Raw genomic sequence first — 19,546 nt, forward strand, 5'->3', positions numbered from 1 at the left:
ACTGTAGTCATTGTCATTAGTCTCTGCTAGTGTTTGGCTGCGTGCATTTGATGTGGTAGGCACACTGTGGGCATTGTCATTAGTCTCTGCTTGTGTTTGGCTGTGTGCATTTGATGCGGTAGGCACACTGTGGTCATTGATCTCGGTTGTTTGACCTGGTTTTGCCTGTTCATATGTGATTAGCTTTTCAGGCGGTTCCTCAGCCGTCTTTCGTAGATGTGTGTGATTACGTTGGTAGATCCCAGAAGGGGTTTAAACTACATATGAACGCTCATCAAGGCGCAGACACACAATTGCTTTCTCCCAATTCTTATCACCTTGCACCAGGGGTTGCATGCACACGGTATCCCCTTCGTCGAGTGGGGCAAGGTCTTTGGCTGATCTGTTGTAATTGTCGGCCTGCTGCTGGACGCGTTGTTCCATACGCTCGCGTTCACATACAACTCTGGGTTCCAGTAAACACACTGTTGTAGGCAGGAGCGTGCGTGTGCGGTGGTTCATCAAGTGCTGGGCACGACTCATGCTGAGTCCTTGCGAAGGTCTAGAAGTGCGAGGTAGGGATCTGCTCGTGATTTGTTGCTCTTTGTGAGGATCCACTTGGCTGTTTTAACTGCTGGTTCAGTTTTTCTATTCACTTTACTATTTCCGGGGCTGCTACACAAGAGCTCAAAATCTCATTCTCGTGCAAATCTGTGAAACTCCGCTGACGTGTGTTGTGGCCCATTATCACTAACCACGTGTTGGGCTACCATGTCTCGCAAAATGAGCCTTCAATTTGCGAATAACGGCTGCACTGGTTGTATTGCAAAGAAGACCTACCTCAAAGAAATTGCTGTAGTAATCAACGGTGACGAGGTACTCTTTTCCTCGAATGTAAACGGGTCAGTATCTATCTTTTCCCCTGACTGAGCGGGTACGTCATGACTCATAAGTGATTCTTTCTGCTGACTCATTTCGTATGTGTGACAAATATCACGTGTTGCAATATATCGCTCGATGTCGCTGCTCACGCCCGGCCAAAAAAGACATTCACGAGCGCGTCTGAGGCAGCCTTCTACGTCCAAATGTGACGAATGAATTCTTTGCTTCATTTGCTTTCGCTCACTTTGCAGTATGATGACACACTCACCTTTGAAGATTAAGCCGTCTTGGACTGCGAGCTCATCCCTATAGCTATAGTAAGGTGTAAGTTGCTCTGGTAGCGCGTCACGTTCACTCGGCCGTCCACTGATGATTACGCGTTTCAACATCTGTAGTGTGTCATCTTTCGCTGTTTCCATGCGAGTCTGCTCTAGACGCTCATCGTGGACTGGCAGGTGCGATAGCATGTCGACTTCGTCGAAGCTGTTCTCCTGGCCTGGAGTACCGCTAACTGCTCAAGATAATATATATGCGAGGTGCATGAGCTTTCCTTGATAGTAGGTAATGTCAAAGTCATGGCTCTGCAGGTGAAGAAGCATTCCCTGTAGGCACTTTGGTGCCTTCACCAACGGTTTAACTATCACTTCGAGCAGCTTGTGATCACTGAGTACTCTTGTGAAGCGGCCAAAAGTGTATTGATGAAAATGCTCAAGTACAAAAATGATTGCAAGTATTTCCTTTTTGATTGCTGCGTAACACGTTTCTGTGTCCTTTAGTGCTCTGCTTGCATATACGATCGGACGTCCATTCTGGAGGAGTGTTGCCCCTAGGCCTTTGTTGCTGGCGTCACATTGGATGGTTAGCTCTTCCTTGGAATTGTAGTATGCTAACACCGGTGCTTCGGATACCATCCGCTTGATGTTGGAGACAGCGTTTTGCTGCTCAGCTGATCACTCCCATGCTACATCTGGCTTTGTCAGCTGTCTTATTGGCTCAAGGGTATCTGAGGGACTTGGTAGAAAACAGCTCAGATAGTTGACAAATCTGATCAATCGCTGCACATCCGTGGGTGCTGGCATGTTGAGAACGTAAGCAACCTTTTTTGGATCAGGCTGAAGTCCACCACTTGTGACGAGATACCCCAAAAAGGGTATCTCTGTCGCTCTGAAGACAGATTTGTTCTTGTTGAGCCTGATATGCTGCCCCGCACAACGCTGTAATAGCTGCTCAAGTTTCATATGATGATCGGCGATTGCCTTTTCCCGCGTTTCCCCTTTTCCGTACACCAGAATGTCGTCTGTGGCGCAGATCACTCCCGATCACTCAAACGGGAGTCTGAGCCATCTATACTGCCCGAAAGGTGTGTTGAAAGTGGTGAGCTCGCTTGCTTCACTGTCCAATTTCACTTGCCAGAATGCAGAACTCATATCAAGCTTGCTGAAAACCTTAGCCTGGTCAGGAGCTGGCAAAATGTCCTCTATCACCGGAAGGGGGTAGTTTTCTCTCCTCAGCGCTTTGTTCAATGGTCGAGGGTCAATGCCTAAACGAAGATTGCTGTTCTTCTTCTCTGCGACCACTTATTGGCTAACCCACCTTTTAGGTTCATGGACTGGAGCTATCACCTTGCTGTCTACCAGTTGATCAAGCTCAGCTTTCACTTTCCGTTTCATAGCGTGAGGTAGACGTCGTGGGGGTAACACTGTGGGTTGAACTTCCTCATCAATCTGCAGGTGGGCTGCACCCGGAAGCTCTCCGAGCACATCATCGAACACCTCTGCATAGCATTCTTCTGGTGTGCATTGTTTTTCTTTAAGTGTAGATGCAGGCACCCTGCGAAAGTTGTCATCATTGACCATAATCAGCTTCATTTGCTGGCTGGCCCTGCTTCCCAGCAATGCTGTAAAGTCATCTGTGACTACGACAAATTCGACAGATACTTGCGGTTCGTCATGGGGTTACACAATTTCACTCTGCACATCCCTTCTGCATCCATAGTGGTCTTGTTCCACATCATCAGCTTTTTGTGCATTGGCTTAGTGTGTGGTCCAAGTATTTGTAGGGTAAAATGTTAATGCTCACCCCGCTGTCGACTTGGAAGTCTGTTGGCTTTCCACTGATGAGCGTCTGTGCGAATACGTCATCCTTTGTCTTCAGACTGTTGACCACCAGTGTGACATTGTCGATAAACTCGGTGCTGCTGTCACTGCCAGTTTGGTCATCGCTTTGTGCTTCCACCCCATGCCCGGGCTTCTGCTTGCATACCTTTGCAAAGTGATTTCGAATGCCACACGCCTTGCACACCTGTCCGTATGCCGGGCACTGTTGCTCGTCTCTTGCATGTTCCGTGCCACAGTACTTGCAAGGGTTCACTTTGCTTCCGTGGCTGTTCAAGGTGCCTCTTGCTCTCGCTCCACCACCAGCACTAGCTTTCTGTCTAGGATGCTTTGAACCTTTCTTGTTAGTGCGAGGTTTAATCCCATGGACAGTAGCGGACCTGCTGTCTGCAGCTGTACTGAATGCTTGTCGCTGTGATTCAGCCATTTCTGTGCTTTTACAGATGTCAACGCAGTCATTGAGTGATAGCTTTCTCTCTGGTAAAAGACGTTTTCTGGTTTGGGAGTCGTTAATGCCCAGTACGACCTTGTCTCTCAGCAGACTGTCTGACATACACGAGCAAAACTTATAAGTCTTTGCAAGCGATCTAAGGCTGGCGAGAGACGATTCAAAGGTCTCACCTTGTTCTTGTTGCTGCTTGTTGAACAAGTACCGTTCATAAGTCTCATTTTTCTCACCGATAGCATATCTGTCAAATGCAGCTAAAATCTTTGTGAGGTCTTGGCCTTCAGCCTCACCTGCGAACACAAAACTGTTGTAGACCTCAAGTCCTGACGGTCCAATTGTATGTAAAAGTAATGCCGTCTGGTGTGCTGGAACCTGTTTGTGCAGTTGTGCTACGACGCTGTAGTTAGTCCACATCTGTCTATCAGTCCGCGGTTGACTGTCGCGGGTGGATGCCGGTGACTGGGGGAGGACTTTTGCCCCGACCATGGTTCCCCAGCACAGGGTCGCCCGCGGGTGCTGGGTGCCACTGAGATTCTGCTGTCTCACCTCCAGGCATTGCTACTGCACCCGTCTCTATTTGTGGCTGGTTGCTCGTCTCGGTCGACATTTTTCTACTCTTACACTCACCCCCCAATGTTTCAGAGTTGCGCTATTATTATGCTGCCAACTGCAGGTTGTAAAGATCGGGCACTGCGGTTGAAAAAAGCAATTTCCCGAGCCCTAGCACTGCCACCATGTTTCGAGACAGATATTTCAGATAAAAACAACGGCACATGCGCACCAACTTTAATCGTCTGCTCACGAGTGCATGTAGAAGTATATCATAACAGATGCCGTGTACAAACAAGAACCTCTGCCTTAAATAAACCCAACGACCTGGCCTCCACTGCTGCCTGAGGTGATAAATTTCACAAATTCACCACCCTCCAACTAAAGAAATTCTCCACATCTGTTTTAAATGGAGGCTTTCCCCTCTTGTCCTAGACTCCGTCACCATGGAAAACATCCTTTCCACACCGACTCTGTCTCGGCCTTTCAACATTCAAAAGGTTTCAATTTGATCCCCCCAATCCTTCTAAATTCCAGCAAGTACAGACTCAGAGCTATCAAACATTCCTCATATGATAACCACTTCACTTCCAGAATTATCCCTGTGAACTTCCTCTGAATCCTCTCCAATGCCAGAACATCTTTTCTTAGATGAGAAGCCCCAAACTGTTCACAACACAGTGAGGAGCAATCAGTTTGGATGGCCACTCGACTGCCCCCTGTCCAGATGTGCCAGTGCAACATCTGTCTGTCATACACAGTCAATGACCCGCAAGTGCAACTTCTTCCAGCCATATACTGGCTGACTAGCAGTGTTCCAATGAGCCAGAGTCGGCGTAACATCTGTTTTCATTGTTGCCAAATGGCCACACTGCATTTTCAGTGAGATTGATAAGTCTTTTAACCAAGACAATCTACATCTTGAATGCACCTTCGTGCAATCGGTACTTAGCACAAAGTTCAAAATCAGTTTATTGTCAAATTACTTATATGTCACCATTTACAACCCTGAGATTCATTTTCTTGTAGGCATTCATACTAGATACAAAGAAACACCATGTAATCAATGAAAAAACACACACAGATGAACAAACAACGAACATGCAAAAGTCAACAAACCACAATTCTGAGAGAGGTTAGCGGCGATGTCGAATGCACGTCAACTCTGGCAGGGTTTGCAGGCCATTACTTCCTACAAACTGAACATCATGAATGACAGTGATGCTTCACTTCCAGATGAGCTCGCTTTGAAAGGGAGAATAAAACTACAGCTTTGTGGATTGGCAGCATTCAGTGACTCTGTAATCTCTGTCTTGGAGGCTGACATCAGGCTGTCCTTCAGAAAGGTGAACCCTTGCAAGGAAATAGGCCCTGATCATGTACCTGGTAGGACTCTGAAAACTTGTGCCAACCAGCTGGCAGGGATATTCAAAGAAATTTTCAATCTCTCGTTGCTATGGTCAGAAGTTCCCACTTGCTTCAAAAGGGCAACAATTATACCAGTGCCCAAAAAGACTATCAGGCAGTAGCACTCATGTCTGGGGGATGAAATGCTTTGAGAGTTTGGTCATGGCTAGAATCAACTCCTGCCTGAGTAAGAACCTGGACCCTCTGCAATTTGCCTGTCGCCACAATAGGTCTACGGCAGATGCAATCTCAATTGTTCTCCATGCGGCCTTGGATCTCCTGGACAATACCAGGATGCTGTTTATTGTCTATAGCTCAGCATTCAAATTTCTACAGCCCTGATTGAAAAGCTACAGAACCTGGGCCTGTGTACCTCCCTCTGTAACTGGATCATCGACTTCCAAACCAGAAGACCATAATATGTGCGGATTGGAAATAACATCTCCATCTCGCAGACAATCAACACTGATGCACCTCAGGGATGTGTGCTTAGCCAACTGCTATACTTTGTCTATACCCATGGCTGCATGGCTAAGCACAGCTCAAATGCCATCTATAAATTTGCTGATGATACAACCATTGTTAGCAGAATCTCAGGTGGTGATGACAGGGTGTACAGGAGTGAGATGTATCAGCTAGTTGAATGATGTTGTAGCAACAACCTTCCACTCAATGTTAGTAAGACCAAAGAGCTGATGGTGGACTTCAGAAAGGGGAGTCTGAGGGAACACAAACTAATTCTCACAGAGGGATCAGAAGTAGAAAGAGTGAACAATTTCAAGGTTCAAGTTCCTGTGTGTTAATATCTCTGAGGACCTAACCAGGTTGCAACATATTGATGCAGCTATAAAAAAGGCAAGACAGCCACTATATTTCATTGATAGTTTGACAAGATTATGTTTGTCACCTAAGACACTCAAAAGCTTCTACAGATGTACCATGGATAGCATTCTGACTGCTGCATCACTTTCTGGTATTGGGGAGAGGGGCTACTGCACAGGATCAAAGTAAGTTGCAGAAAGTTGTAAAATCAGTCAGCTGCATCATCGATTCTAGCCTCCATAGTGTCCAAGACATCTTCAAGGAGTGGTGCCTCAGGAAACCGGTGTAAGTCATGCCCTCATTGTTACCAAAAGGAAGGAGGTACAGAAGCCTGATGGTACACACTCAGCAATTCAGGATCAGCTTCTTCTCCTCTGCCATCCAATTTCTAAATGGACATTGAATCCATGCTCACTACTCACTTCTTTTTTAATTTATTTCTGTTCTTGCACTAATTATATATGGTATTTAATATACGGATATATACTTACTGTTATTCCGTTTTCTTCTGTATTTATCATGTATTGAACTGTACTGCTATCGTAAAAGTTAACAAATTTCACAACATAGGCCGGTGATATTGAACCTAAACCTGATTCTCATTAAGTATCAAGAACACCTTGGAATGGCTAGAAATACTGTGGTCAATTTACTCTCACTTCACCGATAAAATTAATCACTGCATCCACCCATTGTAGAATTGTCTTCTACATTTCCCACTACAATGGGCAGCACAGTAGCGTAGTGGTTAGCCAATCACTTTACAGTGATTAGGGTTCAAATCCCACTGCTGTAGGTAAGGAGTCTGAACACGAGTGTTTCTCCGGGTGCTCAGTTTCCTCCCACACTCCAAAGGCATACAGGTACGAGTTAGTTGTACAATGTTATGTTGCCGCTGGAAGCATGGTGACACTTGCGGGCTGCACCAAGTACATCCTCGGACTGTGTTGATCGTTGATGCAAAAAACACATTTCACTGTATGTCTCAATGTTTCAATGTGCATATGACAAATAAAGCTGATCTGTTTGTTCTTCTGCCATCAGGCAAACGTTACAGGAGCATCAAAACTAAAACCACAAGGCTACTAAACAGCTTCCTCCCACAGGCAGTCAGACTGCTAAAAAGCTGCTCTACCTGACTCTGCTTTGGACACTTTTAACTTGCACTGGACACTTATAAATTGATTTTAACTGACATGTGGCTGTTGTGTTTTACTATTTATTGTTATGTTTATTATTTTGTGTTGCATTTGTTATGTTATGATTGCACTGCTCCTGGGAAACGCTGTCTGATTCTGCCCTGCAGAGCTGATGTATGGTTAGAATGACAATAAAGTTTTTTTTGAATCTTTAGTTCTGAAACACTTTGAGTTTATTGCAATGGGCACACATACACAGGGCATAAAATGTCGTGAAAATTGTCTTTTTCCTGGGCCCAATATATTGATACAATTACAAAGAAGGTACAGCTGCAGCAATATTTTATTAGGAGTTTGAGAAGAGTTGGTATGTCAGAAAGACTCGCAAATTTCTACAGATGTACTTGGAGAGCATTCTAATTGGTTGCATCACTGCCTGGTATTGGGTACTCAATGAAATGATTTCATTACTTTAACAAGTTAGGAACCACAAAGTATTTGACGGTATCAAACGTCTTAAATGTTACAATGAAATGAAAATGAAAATTTTGAGGATGCAATCGTCAAAAGCATTGTTTGAAGGCAATCTATTGTCTGCACTAGTTACACAGATGTTGTTCATTTAAGTTCAAGATCAAGTTTATTGTCATCTGACGTACATTCAACCAAGTTAAACAACATTCCTCCAGACCATCGTGCAGTACTACTACTACTACGTCGACACAGGCCTAGGGGGCCGGCGTCGGGCAACCACACAATATATATCACATACAGCACATAAAGCAAAATATTATACTATAAGTAAGCTCATAAAATATAATTCAAAATGCATGTAGTAAAGTGCATCACAGGTTAACAGTAATCAGTGCTGCAAATAGCTCACTGACCTGGTGAATAAATCTCAGAGATGACAGGGTTCTCATTCGTCTCACAGTGTGAGGGAGGAAGGTGTTACTCAGTCTGGCAGTCAAATTCCTGATGCTTCTGTACATAATGGGTCAAAGAGATGTAATGTTCATGGTAAATGTCACAATAGAGGAGAAGGAAACCCTGATGATCCTCTCAGTGGTTATTACTGTCCTTTGTAGGGACAGACAGCTTCTATACCACACAATGATGCAGTCAAACATGACACTCTCAATGGTGCTCCTGTAGAATTGTTAGAATGGGGTTGGGGAGCTTTGCATGCCTTAATATCCTCAAAAAGAGTAGACGCTGCTGTGCCTTCTTGAATAGTGAGGAGGTTTTGTGGGCCAGGAACTTCGTCTTCTTCATTCTCTGTATGCTATGGAAAGTAAACAACCTGTGTCTTTCTGAAGTCCACTATCATCTCTTTTGTCTTGTCCATGTTGAGACTCAGGTTGTTGTTTTGCACCATTGACAAGCTTTCCTTCCTCTCTGTATGCCGACTTATCAGTGTTGCTGATGAGGCCAACCACTGTAGCAACATCAGTGAACTCAATGATACGGTTTGGACTGGATGTGGCAGTGCAGTTGTAAGTCAGCAGCAGGCTGAGCACACAGCCCTGGAGGGGCAACAGTGCTCAGCGCGATTGAGCTTGAGATGGTGCTGCCAACTCAGACTGACTGGGTTCTTTCCGTCAAGGAGTCAAGAGGGGTTCTGAGTGCCAAAGAGGACAGTTTACCACTGTGATCATTTTACATTAATCAAAAGAACACAGCAGCATACACTGGAATAATTCCTCCATCGATAACTATTTGGAACTAATACACGTCTTTATAGTGCTGTAGTAGTTTTGGTAATGTTCTGACTTGTTCTGTATTTTATGTAAGTACATAATTTGGTACTCAGTTAGCTAGTAGTTTCTCCTTTTTCTATCTTTTTGACTATTTCCTTGAAACTACAACTAATTTTGTGGCAGTAGTACAGTGCAACACATAAAAAACTTATAAATTAAAATAAGAAAAATGTTCCAGTTATTTGGGCCAAAATATACTGATCCTGATGAATCCCAATTAACCAGATCCCCTGTACATATTTCTTGTCGTAATTTATAAATTTTTGAAATTATGTATTGCACTGTACTGCTGCTGCAATACAACAAATTCTACAGCGTATGCCAGTCATATTAAACCTGATTCTGATTCTGCAGCACCAGCATAGTTCATGGCAAACATGAGGACCTGGGTGGGTCACAACCCACTCACTAAGTCCCTGCTTGGGTTTTGTCACTGGGCTTCAGACCACTTCAAAGTTAAAGCACAAACAAACACCCAAGGATTGTCCACTGGGAGTGAGGTGAGATTAGCTGCCCTTGAACTCTGAGCAGCTTTTGGCAGAGTAAAGGTCAAGGAACTCGGCCTTTTCTCCTTGGAGCGACGGAGGATGAGAGGTAACCTGATAGAGGTGTATAAGATGATGAAAGGCATTGATCGTGTGGATAGTCAGAGGCTTTTTCTCAGGGCTGAAATGGCTAGCACGAGAGGGCACAGTTTTAAGGTGCTTGGAAGCAGGTACAGAGGAGATGTCAGGGGTAATTTTTTTATACAGAGAGTGGTGAGTGCGTGGAATGGGCTGCCGGCGGCAGTGGTGAAGTCGGATATGATAGGGTCTTTTAAGAGACTCCTGGACAGGTACATGGAGCTCAGAAAAATAGAGGGCTATGGGCAACCCTAGGTAATTTCTCAGGTAAGGACATGTTCAGCACAGCTTTGTGGGCCGAAGGGTCTGTATTGTGCTGTTGGTTTTCTTTGTTTCTATGAACCCAGGTGAATCTGTAGTGACTGGACAACACAGGATTTCCCATGCGAAACTGCAATGAATGCATAGATACATGGGAGGAGACAGTATGGTGTGGCGGGTGTCAAGACTGAGTTGGGGGCTGGCACCGCTGCTCAGAGCCCGCCAGTGTTTGCTTGGTGAAAGACAAGTTAGACTGCATTCACAAATAAGAGAAAATCTGCAGATGCTGGAGATCCAAGCAAAACACACAAAATGCTGGAGAAACTCAGCAGGTCAGGCAGCATCTATGGCGAACAGTCAACTTTGCTGAACACCTACACTCCATCCGCCAGAAAAAGTGGGATTTCCCAGTGGCCACCCATTTTAATTCTACATCCCATTCCCATTCCATCATGTCAGTTCATGGCCTCCTCTGCTGCCACAAGAGGCCACACTCAGGTTGGAGGAACAACGCCTTATATTCCTTCTGAGTGGCCTCCAACCTGATGGCATGAACATCGATTTCTTGAACTTCTGGTAATGGTTCTTCTCTCCTCTCCCTCACCATTCCCTATTCCCATTTTCCTCTCTCACCTTATCTCTTTACCTGCCTATCAACTGCCCCTGGTGCTCCTTCCCCTTCCCTTTCTTGCATGGACTTCTGTCCTTTCCGATCAGATTCCCCTTTCTCCAGCCCTTTATCTCTTTCACCAATTGACTTCCCAGCTCTTTACCACCTTCCCCTCTCCAAGTTTCGTCTAACAGCTACTACCTTGTATTTCTTCCTCCCCTTCCCCGCCCCCCCAACTTTATCTGACTCATCTTATTTCTCCATTCCTGATGAAGGGCCTCAGCTCAAAATGTCAACTGTTTACTCTTTTCCATAGATGCTACCTGGCCTGCTGAGTTCCTCCAGCATTTTGTGTGTGTGTTGCTCGGATTGCATTCACCTGTGGCTGCACTAGCACATGATGAGGTCTGCTATGTGCTTGTTTCTGCAGAATGTGGCTCAAGGACAATATCCCGTGCACTATCAATCTACAGGCCACGACACTCAGGACGTTTTGTAACTGTATATTTTACTGCTATCGTAATTATATCTGCTATATGTGCCTTGTGCTGTGCGTGACTATTGGTATTGTATTTTCTACCTTGGCCTCAGAGGAACACTGTTTAACCATATTCATGTGTATGGTTCAATGACAATTAAACTTGAACTTGAAAGTGCTTTGAGAGGGGTATGGTCCAGGTGCAGGAGGATGGGTCTGTGTGGAAGACCAGAATGGCATGGACTGCATGGACTGAGCAGCCTGTTCCATTCTGTAGTGCTCGATGACTCTGTGACAAATACAAAGCGTTACACCAGCTGGAGCCATGCTTTGAATGGAGAAAGATGGCTGTGTGTGTTGGGGGACAATGATCTCAGCCCCAGGACATCATAAGACCAAAAGACATAGCAGCACAATTAGGCCATTCTGCTCTGCCATTCCATCAAGACTGATTTGTTATCCCTCTCAATCCCATTCTCCTACCTTCTCCCCAAAACCTTTGATACCCCTACTCATCAAGAACCCATCAACCTTCACTTTAATTATACCCAGTGACTTAGCCTCAACAGCCATCTGTGACAATGAATTCAGCAAATGAGGCAGCCCAGCTACGGGACCCAGACAACATTTCAATATGGGTTGTCAGTTACAAGCAACATCTCTGCGTAAACGTCCAAGGCGGTGACCATCCCACCATTGAAAGTGTTAATGGATGAGGAGCATTTGATGGTCCTCGGCTTGTTGTGTATTGTTGTGCTGAGATGGTGCATGAACCAACAAATGAAGCGAGTGATTATCTTGTTTTTTTATTGGGATCGCAAGACCTTGTTGAACGTTGTAACGTAGAACACTGCGAGCACAGTTCACTGGTTCATTGCCAAGGATGGCTGCAGGTGAGCTGTGTGCTTTGGTTGTGGCTGTTGTAGCGTGGATGAAATTACCGGAGAGACAGAGTCACTGGTAGATACAAAGCAGCTTCTTTAGATTATGAAGACACGTAGCCCTCTTTTATTGTCATTTAGTAATGCATGCATTAAGAAATGATACAATACTTCGTCCGGTGTGATATCACAAAACACAGGACAGACCAAGACTGAAAAAACTGACAAAAACACATAATTATAACATATAGTGCAACAACAGTGCAACAATACCATAACTTGATGAAGAAGTCCATGAGCACAGTAAAAGTTCAAAGTCTCCCAAATGTCCCACATCGCACGCAGACGGGAGAAGGAAGAAAACTCTCCCTGCCATGCCGACCACAGTCCAACTCTGAGTCATCCGAAAACTTCAAGCTCTGATCAGCTCTCCGACACCGAGTACTGAGCGCCATCTCTATCCGAACGATTCGACCTCAGCCTCGTTCACCAACGGCAGGCAAAGCCGGGGATTTTGGGGCCTACCCTCCGAAAGATTTATTTGACACGACAAGGTACAGCAGGCATCTTGAGACGCTTTCCGCCGAAAGGTCTGTTAGCTCAATGTGGGCTTGATATTTATATGCTAAACACAAAGGCAATCGCTACTTAAAAGTTATAGACAATGCATAGACAATGCTTCCTATTGAAGCTAGATACAAAATATCACACCATCCTTTCCTTCTGACGCCAACATGTTTGGATTGGTATCCACAGCCTTTAGGAATGTAAGTTACGTCTACGATACATTTATTTGGCATTTCCTGTGCTAACATAGAAGACAATTAATATTTATAATGTATAGATAAGACTGTCTTTGAAACTACAGCATCAGGCACCAGAAGCCTCTGGTATTCACACCTTTTAGGAAGCCCATTGTGGTGGACTCAATCCACAGTCCTTTGTCAAACAGTTAAAATAGAAGTCTGGTAGCCAAAGTCATTTAAGTGTTAACAAATCATCTACCCAAAAAAATCCACTCTAACAGTGGTGAGGACTATGCCTAGGCCATGAGGTCAACTTGGACGCAGCAACTTGTTACAGCCACCTTGGGGAAAGAGCAGGGGCCTCCGCTGGACGCACTGGAATTGTGCTGGGTTGGGGTCTAGACTCTCCCATTGGTGCTGCTCTCTAGTGTTTGCTCGATGCCGTCTTCAGGTGTCCACTCAGTATTGCCTTCCAATGTTCACTCAGTGGAAGAGCAAGCTGGACCAGGTCAATGTACAGTCATGTGACTCAGGGATTTAGGCTATATTTTTTCCTTTGTGACCATATGTTTCTGTGAAATCATAACCATATATGCTCTTTGTGCTATGTGCTATTAGCAGTGTCTGTGCTCTCGGCCTATACTTGCTGGACTTTAGAAAAATGAAGGGGAAATTTCATTAAAATCTACCGAATATTGTAAGGCCTAGATAGAGTGGATGTATAGAAGACGTTCTCCAGAGTGGGGGAGTCTAGTACCAGAGGGCACAGCCTCAGGATTGAGGGCTGTGAAGGCCAAGTTATTTGGTATATTTAAAGCAGTTTTTGATTAGTTTAAAAGTTATAGGATGAAGGGAGGAGAATGGAGTTGAAAGAGAAAATAAATCAGCCATAATTGAATGCTGAAGCAAACTCAATGGTCTGACTGGCCTAATCCTGCTCCTGTGTCTTCTGGTCTTATGGTCTAAATACTGAAAATCTGTGCCTCTGTTTCTACATCTGATGTACTAAATTGAATTCAGCATTATTTATTATGAAGTGAACTTACACAAACTCCAGTGGTTCTCCAACTATTGGAAACATTCTCTCCACATCCACTTTATCTAGGCCTTTCAATATTTACTAGGTTTCAATAAGATCCCCTCTCACTCTTCTAATGACTTGTGCACATTGCTGTCTGTATTCGAGGACATATTTGAACAGAGGTGACAAATAAACTCTTGTTTCACCTTCTATCCACTTGTGTATACATCAAATTATACCTGAAGATGCAATAACACTGGTGTTTACCTTAGATACCACTGCCCACAGGGATTGTCAATTATCGACCTTATCAAATAGTTGAAAATCTGCAGGAGCTGTAAATCCAAAGCAAAACACTCAAAATGCTGGAGGAACTCAGTAGGCCAGGTAGCATCTATGGAAAAGAGTAAATAGTCGACATTTTGGACTAAGACGCTTCATCAAGATTTGTGAAGGTCCTGATGAAGGGTCTCGGCCCAAAATGCAATTATTTAATCTGTCTTGTCAAGCTTGTTTTGAATTTCACTAACAAGCCCAATGGAGACTGGAATCTCTCCTGTGAGAATACATCACTGTAACCTTTTTTGTTCTTACTTGTCAGCTCTATGTTTGTACGCTTTATGTCTGAGTGAAAATACGGAGAATGAGATTTTATTTCAGTGAATAGATGACAAGTTATTGTAGATATTTATTGCTTAGAACAGTAGAAAAGTCATAGAACGCTACAGCACAGAATCATTCCCTTTGGTCCATCTGGGCTATGACAAATTGCCCGACTCCTGCCCCATAGGCCTGAGTCGACGTAGTACTAGTAGTAGTCTATGACAAAATATTATTCTGCCTAGTCGCATTGACCCATACCTGGACCATAGCCTTCATACCCCTTCCATCCATGTACCTATCCAAACAGGAAGAGAAATGGGGTTGAAATCAAACCTGCATCTGCCTCTTCTGCTGGCAGTTCTTTCCACACTCTCACCACCCTCTAAAGGAAGTCCACCCTCATATTCCCCTTAAAGATTTCACCTTTCACCCTTAACCCATGACCTCTAGTTCTAGTCTCACCCAACCTCCTACGCTTCAGGGAATATTTTTATGTAGAACAACTCTATACATTCACGGAAGGTCCAGATGCAGGATTCTGACCAGAAATAGTCACAATTCCTTCCCACCTCCCCTGTGGATATGGTTTTTGACCTGTTGTGTTCGTCCAACAGATTTTATTTGCTGGTAAGGTTCTTGTTCATTGTCCAAGCCTCCCACACAGTTTGTAAAATGTAACTGTTCCCAGTTTAAGAGTCTGATGCTGCCAAAAATAGATGATCTGCTGTATTGAGAAATTCTCTTCTTCCCTGAGGTAAGAAGAAGTAAAACATCACATAGATGATAGAAAAAAATGGAGCGCTATGGGGGAGGGAAAGGTTAGATTGACCTTCTTCTTAAGCCCATCACACCTACTGGGGCATAACTGCTGACAGTAGCTTGCCCAAGCCCTCCACCATGGGCTAGTCTTTCAAGTTATCTCCACGTGTAGCCCACAAGATCCTTCCCCTCCCAGGCGTGAAGTCTTTGGAGCTTCTGTTGGTGTTTCTGTAGCTCTGCATTCTTCTGGGAGGGTGTTGCTTTCCCAGCCAGGCTTGGGACGATCCATGGCGGAGTTGGATTGATCTTAAAATACAGTAGGTTAAAAGGGTGCACACATTGTGGGCTGAAGGGCCTGTACTAAGCTGTAATGTTCTATGTTCTCCGCTCTATTTTCAGGCTTTAGTGAATGTATAAAGCACACCGAACTGTTCTTTAATAAAACGTTTTCAAGTTCAGGAATGAATCAAAAATTATCCCTCACTCTGGGAACAAATATGAAATTGAAAATTTAAGAAATTAACTAAGAAATATAGTGGAAAGAAGTCTATGTTGCAAAGTAGGAAGAATTTATTTGATTTATCAATAATGTGGCATAATATTACAGCATATCAACAAATCCCTTAATTCATTAAGTCTTCAGTGTTTCCTTTCTTCTCCTGAACCACTTAATCTTTCCTTTGCTTATTTTCATTCATGTTTCCTTTTCACAAACAGTGATCTATCTCCATTAGAAAATAATTTCTGTGCTGAGTTTATAATAGTTCTAGATCACACCCCCCCCCCATGCTCCTGAATTCCAGTGAGAGAATATGTCACACCACAATTCACAGCGGCCAACACTTTGTCCAGTTACATTTTAGTAACTGCATTTGCTCTAACGTACAACTTTCATCTAAATATGAAACACATCTCTCTTTGAAAAGCTGATCTTTTCAATGCTGTTTCCACACTTTGGACTCTATGATACTGTCGAGAAATGACTTGCTCTGCGCTGCTGATGCAAAAGACCAAAAAATGTGTCCTTCTGGAGTTAAATAACTATATTCTTATAATTCATCCCCCTCAACTAACTACCTATCTTCCTTCTCACCTGTTTCACCTATCACCTGCCGGCTTCTACTCCTTCCCCCTCCTCCCAATTTCATAGTCTGGCTTCTTTCCCCTTCCTTTCCAGTTCTGATGAAGGATCTCTGCCTGAAATGCTACCTGTTTTATTCCCCTCCATAGAGGCTGCCCAGCCTGCTGAGCTCCTCCCGCGTTTTGTGTGTGCGGCTCTGGATTTCCAGCATCTGTAGAATCTCTATCTTGTTAATTTCTTTTTTTCTTTTTTCCCTATCCTGTTAAACTGATTAATATGGAAAGCCATGGTCGCCAACGTCCGCATCAGATATGGTACCTAGACAGACATTAAACTGAATTATATTATAGACACAGTTCTCTGATAATTCCACCTCACCAATATCTTAATTTTAAGATTGCCAATTTAATTTTCCAATCCATAGGTCCTGTATCATTAGGTCGCCTTCTGGGGTAGGTGTGACCTGCACAAAAGGGACGGGTTGCACTTGAAGCCATGGGAGACTAATATCTTTGTGGGTAGGCTTGCTAGAGCTGTTGGGAGTGGTTTAATTTAATATGGCAGGGGGATGGGAAGCAGTAGGTAGAGCTGAGGATGAGTCAGCAGATTTACAAGTCGATGATGTAATATGTAATATGAATGTAAGGAAGGAGAAGCCAATGATGTGCTACAAATGCAGACAGAGTACAGAGTTAAGTTGTACCAAAGAGGTAAACTTCATAAGGGCGAAGAATGCAGGACTGAGGTGCTATATTTAAATGTATGTAGTATACAGCCGAACTCGTGGCTTCACTGAGCTGTGGCTGAATGAAGGTCATACTTGGGAGTTTAACATCAAAAGATATACTTTATGTCGAATGGACAGGCAGGAAGGCATAGGCGGTGGTGTGGCTCTATTTATAAGAGATGGCATTACAGCTTTAGAGCGAAATGACATAGGGTCAGAGAATGTTGAATCTTTGTGGGTGGAGTTAAGAAACTACAAGGGCAAAAAAAACCATTATGGGAATCATATATAGGCCTCCAAATAGTAGCCAAGATGTGAGGTTGAGATTGCAAAGGGAGCTGGAAAGGGCATGTAATAAGGGTAATGTTACAATTGTAGTGGGGAACTTCAATATGCAAGGGGATTGGGAAAACCAGGTTGGTGTTGGAGTGCAAGAGAGGGAATTTGTTGAATGCCTACGAGATGTTTTTCTCTTGAGCAGTTTGTGCCTGAGCCTATTCAGGGAAAGGCTATCTTAGATTGGGTGTTGTCATAACCCAGATTTTATTAGTTATCTTAAAGGAACCCTCAGGAGGCAGTGATCATAATAGGAATGAATTCATACTGCAGTTTGAGAGGCAGAAGCATAAGTTACATGGATCAGAATGACAATGGAATATAGGGAGTTATAGAGGCATGAGAGAGGAGTTTACCCAGGTGGACTGGAGGGGGATACTGGTGGTAGTTGAATTTTTTGGCATAGCATAGATATGTCCCACAGAAAAATAAGTTCTCAAATGGCAGGGGTAGGCAACAGTGGCTGACAAGGGAAGTTAAGGACTGCATAAAAGCCAGGGAGAGGGCATATAAGGTAGCAAAAGTGAGTGGGAAGTTGGATGACTGAGAAGCTTTTAAAATCCAACAAAAGGCAACTAAAAAGCTATAAGAAGGGAAAAGATGAAATATGAGGGCAAACTATCCAATAATATAAAGCAGGATGTTAGAAGTTCTTTTCTTTTCTATATAGAGTAAAAAGGAGGAGAGAGTTGATATTGGACGACTGGAAAATGATGCTGGTGAGGTAGTAATGGGAGACAAAGAAATGGCAGGTGAACTTAATGAATACTTTGCATCAGTCTTCACTGTGGAAGACACTAGTAGTGTGCCAGAGGTCCATGAGTCTCAGGGAATAGGAGTATGTACCATTGTTATTGCAAAGGAAAAAGTGCTAGGCAAACTCAAAGGTCTTAAGGTGGATAAGTCACTTGGGCCAGATGGATTACATCCCAGAGTCCTGGAAGAGATTGCTGTAGAGATAATGGATGCATTGGTCATGATCTTCCAAGAATCACTTGACTCTGGCCTGGACCTGGAGGACTGGGAAATTGTATTTTTCACTCCACTCTTTAAGACAGGAGGAAGACAGAAGAGAGGAAATTATAGGTCAGTTAGCCTAACCTCAGTGGTTAGGAAAATGTTGGAGTACATTATTAAGGGTTAGGTTTCAGGGGACTTGGAGACTAATGATAAATTAAGTCAAAGTCAGTATGATTTCTGTAAAGTGAAATCTTGCCTGACAGATCTGTTAGAGTTCTTCAAAGAAGTAACAAGCAGGGTGGACAAAGGAGAGGCAGTGGATTTCATTTACTTAGATTTTCAGAAGGCATTTGATTAGGTGCCTCATATGAGGCTGCCTAATAAGATAAAATCCTATGATGTTACAGGAAATATACTGGCATGGATAGAGGAATGGCTGACAGGCAGGAAGAGCAAGTGGGAATAAAGGGGGCCTTTTCTGGTTAGGTGCCAATGACTAGTGGTGTTCTTCAGGGCTCAGTATTGGAACCACTTAGTTTGTCAATGATTTAGATAGTGGAATCAATGGCTTTGTGGCAAAGTTCGCGGATGATACAAAGAAAGGTGGAGGGTAGGTAGTGCTGAGGAACCAATGCAATTGCAGCAGGACTTAGACAAATTGAAAGAATGGGCAAAAAAGTGGCAGATGGAATAAAGTGTTGGGAAATGTACGATAATGCGTTTTGGTAAAAGGAACAATAGTGAAAACTATTATCTGAATGGGGAGAAAATCCAAACATCAGAAGTACAAAGGGACTTAGACCCTCAAGGGACCTCGTGCAAGACTCCCAAAGGGTTAATTCACAGGTTGAGCCTGTGGTGAAGAAGGCAAATGCAGTGTTGGCATTTATTTCAAGGGAATAGAATATGAAAGCAAGGAGATAGTGCTGAGCCTTTATAAGACACTAAGCAGGCTGCACTCGGAGTATTGTCAACAGTTTTGGGCCTCTTATCTCTGAAAAGATATATTGTCATTGGGGAGAGTCCAGAGGAAGTTCACAGGGATGATATTGGAAATGAAGGGGTTAACGTATGAGGAGCTACTGGCAGCTTTGGGTCTGTGCTTACTGGAACTTAGAAGAATGCAGGGGGATCCCACTGAAACCTCCCAAATGTTGAAAGGACTAAATAAGGTGGATGTGGAGAGGATGTTTCCTCTGGTGGGGGTATCCACAATCATTGAACTGAATTGTATTTATTTCTTACATCCTTCAGATACATGGAGTAAAAATCTTTACGTTATGTCTCCGTCTAAATGTGCAATGTGCAATGTTAGTAATTTATAATAATTAATAATAAATAAAACAGTCAATGTAACATA

This window comes from Mobula hypostoma, chromosome 2, assembly GCF_963921235.1.
Source record: "Mobula hypostoma chromosome 2, sMobHyp1.1, whole genome shotgun sequence".
Lineage (NCBI taxonomy): Eukaryota > Metazoa > Chordata > Chondrichthyes > Myliobatiformes > Myliobatidae > Mobula > Mobula hypostoma.